Source organism: Chrysochloris asiatica, unplaced genomic scaffold (genome assembly GCF_000296735.1).
Source record: "Chrysochloris asiatica unplaced genomic scaffold, ChrAsi1.0 scaffold00266, whole genome shotgun sequence".
Lineage (NCBI taxonomy): Eukaryota > Metazoa > Chordata > Mammalia > Afrosoricida > Chrysochloridae > Chrysochloris > Chrysochloris asiatica.
In genome coordinates, this window is record NW_006408784.1 from 1,500,847 (window position 1) to 1,509,044 (window position 8,198).

An 8,198-nucleotide genomic window follows, 5' to 3' on the forward strand; every position below is an offset into this window, starting at 1 on the left:
GTGGGTTCCAGCAGTCTCTTACCAGACTAGTAAGCCTGGCTTTTTTTTTTTTTTTTAAGGATTATGTGTCCTATTCCACATTTTTTCCCCACTGTATCCAGAACTTCCTACTGTGATCCCTTTTCAGAGTGGTGTGATGTTTTTCCAAAGGGCAGATGCAGAGGGCCTGATATTTTCTGATACTATGTCAGGCACAGCATTATAATGGTCTTTCTGTTCAGAGGAGCACATTGGGTTAAAGTCATTAGGAAGTGGTTAAGATAATGTCTGTTGATGTGTGGAAAAGAACTAAGTTTGGCCTTTTGCATCTGGTTTCTGAAAATAGCCTGAGCAATTAGGGTGCTCTGTGTCATTCTAAAATAGTTAAGCAAGTAGGAGCTATACAGGCAAACTAACTTCAGGAAGGGAAGGGACATGATGTAGTCATGCATATTCATTTTGTATAATCATAACTATATATTACGGCTCCAGTCATGCATATTCACCGAGATTCTGGACCTTGGCACTCCCTTTGGGGGGACTTCCAGGACTGGTGAGAACATCCCGGCAGGGAAGAGGGTGTAGCGCATCCCTGGTGACAGTGGAAACCCTGTGTAGGGATCTCTCCCAAACCTTTCCTCTTTGTGTCCTTTCTAATTACACTAAATGGATATCTACAAATTTAGCTAACAGTCTCCATGAATTTCGTGAGCCATTCTAGAAAATTAATGAACCCACAGGACAGTGACCAAGCAGGGGCTGTGCATAGATGATTTGTGTAGACTCAGTTCTGGGTAGCTGGGTGATGGGAAAATGCAGTTGATAAAGGATAGAGTCCTTTTAGTTTATGACCTAATCCCAGGAGATTAGAGAAAGACCACTTCATATGGTCTGAAGTGCAGGGAGTTGTGTATACTTCTGAGCCTATAACTATTCCCTAATGACCTGGCCTCAGGTGGCCAGAGATGTTTTGACATGGCTCAGGTTAGCTGAAGTCAGGTCTAACTTTGGTTAGGATCTGAGAGAGTTTTTGCCATGGAAATGACTGTTGAGGAGGAATAGAGATGTGGGACAGTGAAGCTTGGATCCCTTTCTAGGTGGGATTTGGATTCATGCTGAACCTTGCCACGCAGTTAGTGATAAACTGGGGTTTGCCTACCTTGCCCCTTTTATAGTATCTAGTAGCACCTAGTTTATATTAGGTACCTTAGACACCATGATAATATAGAGTGAACCTTGTGAGAGCTGGAACTCAATGGAACTCACTTGTTTTTCCTGATCTCACAAAATTTTCACCTTTAACAGGGGACAGGGGACAGTCTTAGCACTTTTCTGTCACTTTAGTGAAAAAATTGTTGCATTTTCCTTCTCTGACATATTTCTGTCTTACACAGGCTCTGACTTTTGCAGGCTTTTCTGCTTAGTTTGAACCATTTCTTCCCATATGAAGGCATGGTATAGTACATTAGTGAGTCTCAGGGTATAGTAGAAGGGGTGATAGAAAAAGAAACAAAACAGAAACACTGCCCCTACCTCCAATTTTGATATGCTCATCTCTGGTAGCATAGTGGTTACAAATTGGGCAGTGAACCTTAAGGTCAGCAGTTCGAAACTACCAGCTGTTCCAAGACAGAAAGATGAAGCTTTTTGTTCCTATAGATTTACAGCCTTGGAAACCGTGTACAGGGTCACTGTGAGTTGGAACCGACTCCACGGCACCTAACCACTACCACCACCACATCTGTGGAAGGCATTCTGTTCCCAGAATTGTTGACCTTTTACTGTTCACTTAAATAAACCTTGTATATATGACTTGAAATGACCTTTTAAGTCCCTATGCTTTGATTTTTTTTCATTACCTAGAAGAAATCAGATACACCTGTAAACATGAATACTTCATGCTACACTCTCTTATCTTTTATAAGAATTTTAAGATAAGTCTGAGCAACAATCCTTATATGTTATTCTAGAAAGGTGTCTGTAACTCTATTTATTGTTTCTTACCTCTAACATAAATTCCTATATCATGTGATGATCTCTTCAGTTTGCTCATTGATTTAACAAACTGATCATTTCAAATTCCTTGGTGACTTCTTTAAATAGTTTTTCGATATAGAATCTTGTAGGCTAATTAAAAAATTAAACAAGATCATATTCACTGGTTCCCTTTTATACAAGTGTATTATTAATTCCTGTGAAGAATTCTGATATATTAATCAGTTATGATTTTGTAATTACAAAAAAAGGGTACATTTTAATCTAAAGGTCCATTTTACTTATATTTTGAGAATATACTCATCATTTTAGATTTCATTGTAAACCATGAATTTTGCTGGTTTACAAAGTCCTACTGATAAGCAGTGGTTATATTGCTTTCTTTTGTTCAATACTCCATCATACTCCGCAGCAGAACTAATAATTCTACAATTTCATTAGGACTGGCACATATTTCTCAGAGTTCCTAATTTGAGTTACATAGTTGAGTTTTTATGAAATAAATATCTAAACCTAAAATTTAAAAATTGTAATGGTTAAATTGAGCCCCTATCATATTTAAAACTTAATTCTAGATAGATTAAACACTATATGTTATACATTAAAATGTTTAAAATCTTAGAACATCTGAAAGACTATAATAAAAGAATAGAGGAGATACCCTAAACCAAGACAGTAAATGAAAGATGTATAAAAGGAAAAAAAGATATATTTAACTAAACACTTGGTGAATGAATGATTCAAGACAAGAAATCCAGATGCTCTTAAAGAAAAGATAAACACTCTGACCACATAACAATTAAGAGCCTAAGGGCATTTAATGATAAAGTCAGTGGATAAACAATAGAGAAAAAATACTTGCAGTGTGATAACACCTAGCACAGAACTCTTTTAAATTAGAAAAGAGAACCATTTTTTTAAGAGGACAAGGAAATGAAGTGACAGATAAACTGATTAGATCTGTCAATTGACTTGGAAGCCTTTGAGAAAGGCTTTGAGACATGGAGAAAAAGCATTCAGAGGTGTAAGAAATTATTCCAGTTTGAAAAGGACTCAATGACTTTTTCCATCCATTTTGTGTGTGTGAGAGAGAAAGGAAAACAGAAAAGGAGATTGCTCATGAGAAGAAACAGAACCTGAAAGGGAGAGGGGGAGGGAATAAGGCAGGTGGAAAGAGGAAGGAAGCAAAAAAAAAAAAGGCTTGCACTAGTCCTGAATCCCAAAGACCCTAGTAGACACATCAATCATTTGTATAGAGGTATGCACACCATTGGTTACTTTAAGAGGGTAGAATGAATGAGGGAAGTTTTGACTTTAACACATCTCTGAATCTTTGAAGTGTGTTACATTTCACTTGTTAAAGTGAACATCTATTTTTAATTGGAAAAACACCAAATTAAAAAAATCATGCAAAATAACATCGACTAACTATTCTTTTATGTTGCGTGTCACTCACAATGACATTTTTCTCATCATCTACCCTTTCATGTCCCTCTTAATATGCTGTGGGAAGCCAGTACCATGTTCTTTGGATGCCCACCTGATATCTGACATACCAAGTGCAAAAAGGATTAGGCCTTCCAATTCACACATTTTTGTAATACCAGCTTTTACTATTGGCACTTCAGTTTTCCGTCTTGACTTTTCTGCCACCTCCCACCCTTACATTATTTCCTGAGTCATTCTCATTGACCAGAAGTGCATCTTGGAATTCTCTCTGTTGAGTTTTGGGCAATCCCAGGCTCAAGTTCATCCTCTTACATTCTTTCCCCCAGTTTTCCATTCAGGGAACTGTTACCCTCTCAAGTGGCTGCAGGCTGGGATCATTAAGTTTCTAGAGCAATGCTATCCAATAAAAATATAATGCAAGCTACTTAAGTAATTTTAAACTTGCTTGTTGTTAAGTACCGCAAGTCATTTCTGACTCATAATGACCCTGTATACAGTTTTCAATGAGTAGCTGGTGCGTTTGAATTTTCCAGTTTACAGTCCTATGCTTATTCTACAGTACCACATCAGGACCCCTCAAATTTGCTAGTATTTTAAAAGTAAAATTGATTTTAATGTCTTTTATTTAACTCAATTATCTAAAATATTACCATTTCGACATGTAGATATAAAAAATTAGATTTTATGTTTTCATGCAAGTCTGCAAAATAGATTTTGTACATTATTCCAACTCCAAAACCCACTGCCATGGAGTCCATTCTGACTCACAGAAACCCTACAGCTATAACTACCTTACTGTCAGATAGCACCAGAATGTTGAATATTGAAACATGATGAATAGTACCAGAATATTGTCAGTTATAGTACCAGAAGATGATCCCCTTAAGTTGGAAGGCACTCAAAATACGACTGGGGAAGAGCTGCCGCCTCGAAGTAGAGTAGACTGTGATGATGTGAATGAAGTAAAGCCTTCAGGACCTTCATTTGTTGATGGAGCACAACTCAAAATGAAGAGAAACAGCTATAAACATACATTAAGAATTGAAACATGGAATGTACGAAGTATGAATATAGGAAAATTGGAAGTTGTCAAGAATGAGATGGAATGCATTAACACTGATATCTTAGGCATTAGTGAGCTGAAGTGGACTGGTATCGGCCATTTCGAATCTGACAATCATATGGCTTACTGTGCCAGGAATGACAAATTTAAGAAAAATGGTGTCGCATTCATCATTAAAAAGAACATTTCAAGATCTATCTTGAAGTACAATGCTGTCTGTGATAGAAATAGTAGCCATATGCCTACAAGTTGTTGTTAGGGTGCCATCATGTCGACACCAATTCATAGCAACCCTATTCACAACAGAACTAAACACTGCCCGGTCGTAAACCTCACAATCATTGCTATGCCTGAGCCCACTGCTGCTGCCACTATGCGTGTTGGGGGTCTTCCTTTTTCTCTGACCCCACACTTTACTAAATATCCTTCTCCAGGACTGGTCCCTTCTGATAATATGTCCAAAGTATGAGAATCTGGCCATACTGGCTTCCAAGGAGCATTCTGGCAGTACTTCCAACACAGATTTTTTTGTTTTTTTGACTGCCCATGGTACTTAACTTTTAATATTCTCCAAAACCATCAGATGCAACATTTCTTCTACAGTCTTTCTTATTCACTGTCCAACTTGAACATGCATATGAGGTTATTAATACCATGACAGATATATCACTATTATTCCCATTTATGCACCAGCCACTAAAGCCAGTGATGATGAAATTAAAGAATTCTACCAACTTCTTTGGGGTCCTGGTGTGATGCTGTAGAATAAGCACAAGACCACACGGTCTGTTTGAACTGCGAGGTTGGCACTTCAAACTCACCAGTGGCTCCTCAGAAACGCTATATAGGGCCACTATGTGTCGGAATTGACTCGACGGCACTTAACAACAACAATAACCAACTTCTTCAGTCTGAAATTGATCAAACATAATCCAGATATATTGATAATCACTGGTGATTGGAATATAAAGGTTGGAAACAGAGAGGAAGAATCAGTAGTTTGAAAATATGGCCTTGGTGATAGAAATGATGCTGGAGAGTGCATGATAGAATTGTGCAAGACCATTGACTTCTTCATTGCAAATACCTTTTTAAAATAACATAAAAGACCATTGTACACATGGACTTAACCAGATAGAACACACGGAAATCAAACAGACTCCATCTGTGGAAAGATACAGTGGAAAAGCTCCATATCATCAGCCAAAACAAGTTCAGGGATAGATTGTGGAACAGACCATCAATTGCATACATGCAAGTTCAAGCTGGAGCTAAAGAAAATTAAAACAAGTTCCATCTGTACATGGAACAAGAGGCAAATATCTTGAATGTATCCCACCTGGATTTAGAGATCTCAAGAACAAATTTGATATATTAGACCAAAAACCAGAAGAATGTGGGATGACATCAAGGACATCATAAAGGAAGAAAGTAAAAGAAGGCAAGCAAAAAAGAAAGATCAGAAGAGACACTAAAACCTGCTCTACAGCATAAAGCTAAAGCATATGGAAAAAAATAAAGAGCTGAACAGAAAAATTCAAAGGGCAGCTCAAGAACACAAACTCAAATATTATAATGAAATGTGCAAAGATCTGGAATTAGAAAACCAAAAAGGAAGAACATACTTAGCATTTCTCAAGCTAAGAGAACTGGAAAAAAAAATACAACCCTCGACTTGCAATACTGAAGAATTCTTCAATATTTTGACAATTCTTCGATGGTCAATGTTCAACTGTTTCAATAAGTAGCATCTAATCAAGAGCCAATGATAACAAAGAACAAGGCTCTGGAATTGGTGGAATACAAACAGAGGCAGCACTAGGGGCACTCACTCATCTATGCCAAGAAATTTCTAAGACAATCACCTGGCCAACTGACTGGAAGATCCATATTTGTACCCCTTCCAAAGAGAGGTGACCTAACAGCATGCAGAAGTCATTGGACAATATCATTTATATCCCATACAAGTAAAATTTTGCTAAAGATTCTTGGAGACCGCAATCACTGAGATGTTGAGCCCCTGTGTCATGGACGAAAATCCTACACGATGGCCCCACTCAGGATGGCTAGCCAGGGACCCTGAGGACCCAAGGAAGTGACCTCCGGACGTCCCAGGTTCATTGGCTTTTACGAACTCACTGTTGGGCTAGCTCTGTATAATTTTCTTTGGTCCTATTATTCATTCTATGCTTCAAACTCCAGTAATTGTAGCTTCTGAGAAAATGGTTTCTTATGTGCCTCTCTTAGTGTCTCCACTGTGTTGGCAGTGCGTAAGGTTCTGGGAACAAATCTCTCTGAGGAACAAACTCTGGCCCCCTGGCAAGCATGGCAAAACTGTTCTTTATCAAGTTATTCAGTTATGTTTGATATTAACTTAATACATGAGCTCTTAGTATTCATGTACAATATTAATATAAAAACCCCTTCTAAAGCCGAGGCTGTAAAAATTTCCCAAAAGTTTGCTGGGTTTACTCAAAGAGACGCTGGAGAAAATTCTCCCAGGGTATTCACCCAAAGTAGATTGGCAAATTCTGGGGTATTGTTCAAGGAATAATAGTGCTGGCCGCCTCAGACTGTCCCCAGGTGCAAACTATTAACCTAGGCGTCCTTCTTCCTCCTGCAAGCCTAGGCCAGGTAGCTGAAACAGCTGGACTCCTTCCAGACCTTTTGAATCCTTTTCTCACCTTTACCCATTCGAGATTAAGTGCTATAGGTATTTAATTAGCCTGGAGAAACCTCGAGTTGCTGCCTCAGGATTTGAACCTAAAAAATAATTTATAACAATTTGCTTGAATTTCTGGAAAATTAAGGATGTTAGATTATTAAGACAATTTGCAACATATGTTTTAGAATTTATTCCTGTAAATCCCTGTTTTGAACGATTAATCACATTTCATTCCTGTACCCTGTCTTAATAATCCCCTTCTTCCTTTGTGTAAAGTCTCTCCCTGAAATAAAAAGGGGGCGCAGACTGAACCCTGTATGCATTACGGTTTGCAGGGCAGTGCATTACTGCCTGCAGGGGTCACGATGCCTGTAGTCCAAGGTCTGCCCACCAGTTTTGCATCCATTCTGGTTTCGGGGTGTCTCTTTGTCTCTCTTGTCACGTCTTTTTGTGTATTCTTTTTCTATCTCTGTCACCGCCAGATCTCCCTACTTCGTGAACCGAACTCCCTGTCGAGGCAGGACCTCGACAAAAGATAATTCAAAGGCGGCTGCAACTATACATTGACAGGGAACTGCCAGGGACTCAGACTGTCTTCAGACAAGGGCATGTAATGAATTGATATCATTGCTGAAGTCAGATGGATGTAGGCTGAAAAAAGAGAGTATTTTAAAAAGATGTTACGCAGTGGGAAACAGGAAAGAAATGAAAACCTTCAATTTCCCCAGAATCTGATTACGACCACGAGGCTTTATCATTCTGTATGCTAATATAGTAGAAATAAAATGCATTCAGTTTAAAAAAAGAAGATGGAAGGAATACACAGAGGCACTGTATCAAAAGGAAACAGCATTCAACTGTTTCAAGAGGTAGCATATGATCAAGGGCCAATGATACTGAAGGAAAAAGTCCAAGGTGCATTGAAGGAATTGGCAAAGAACAAGGTACCAGGAAATGATGGAATAAAAATTGAAAGCTTTCAAGAAAGGTGGCACAGGAGGTACTCAGTCATTTATGCCAAGAAATTTGGAAGACAACTATCTGGCC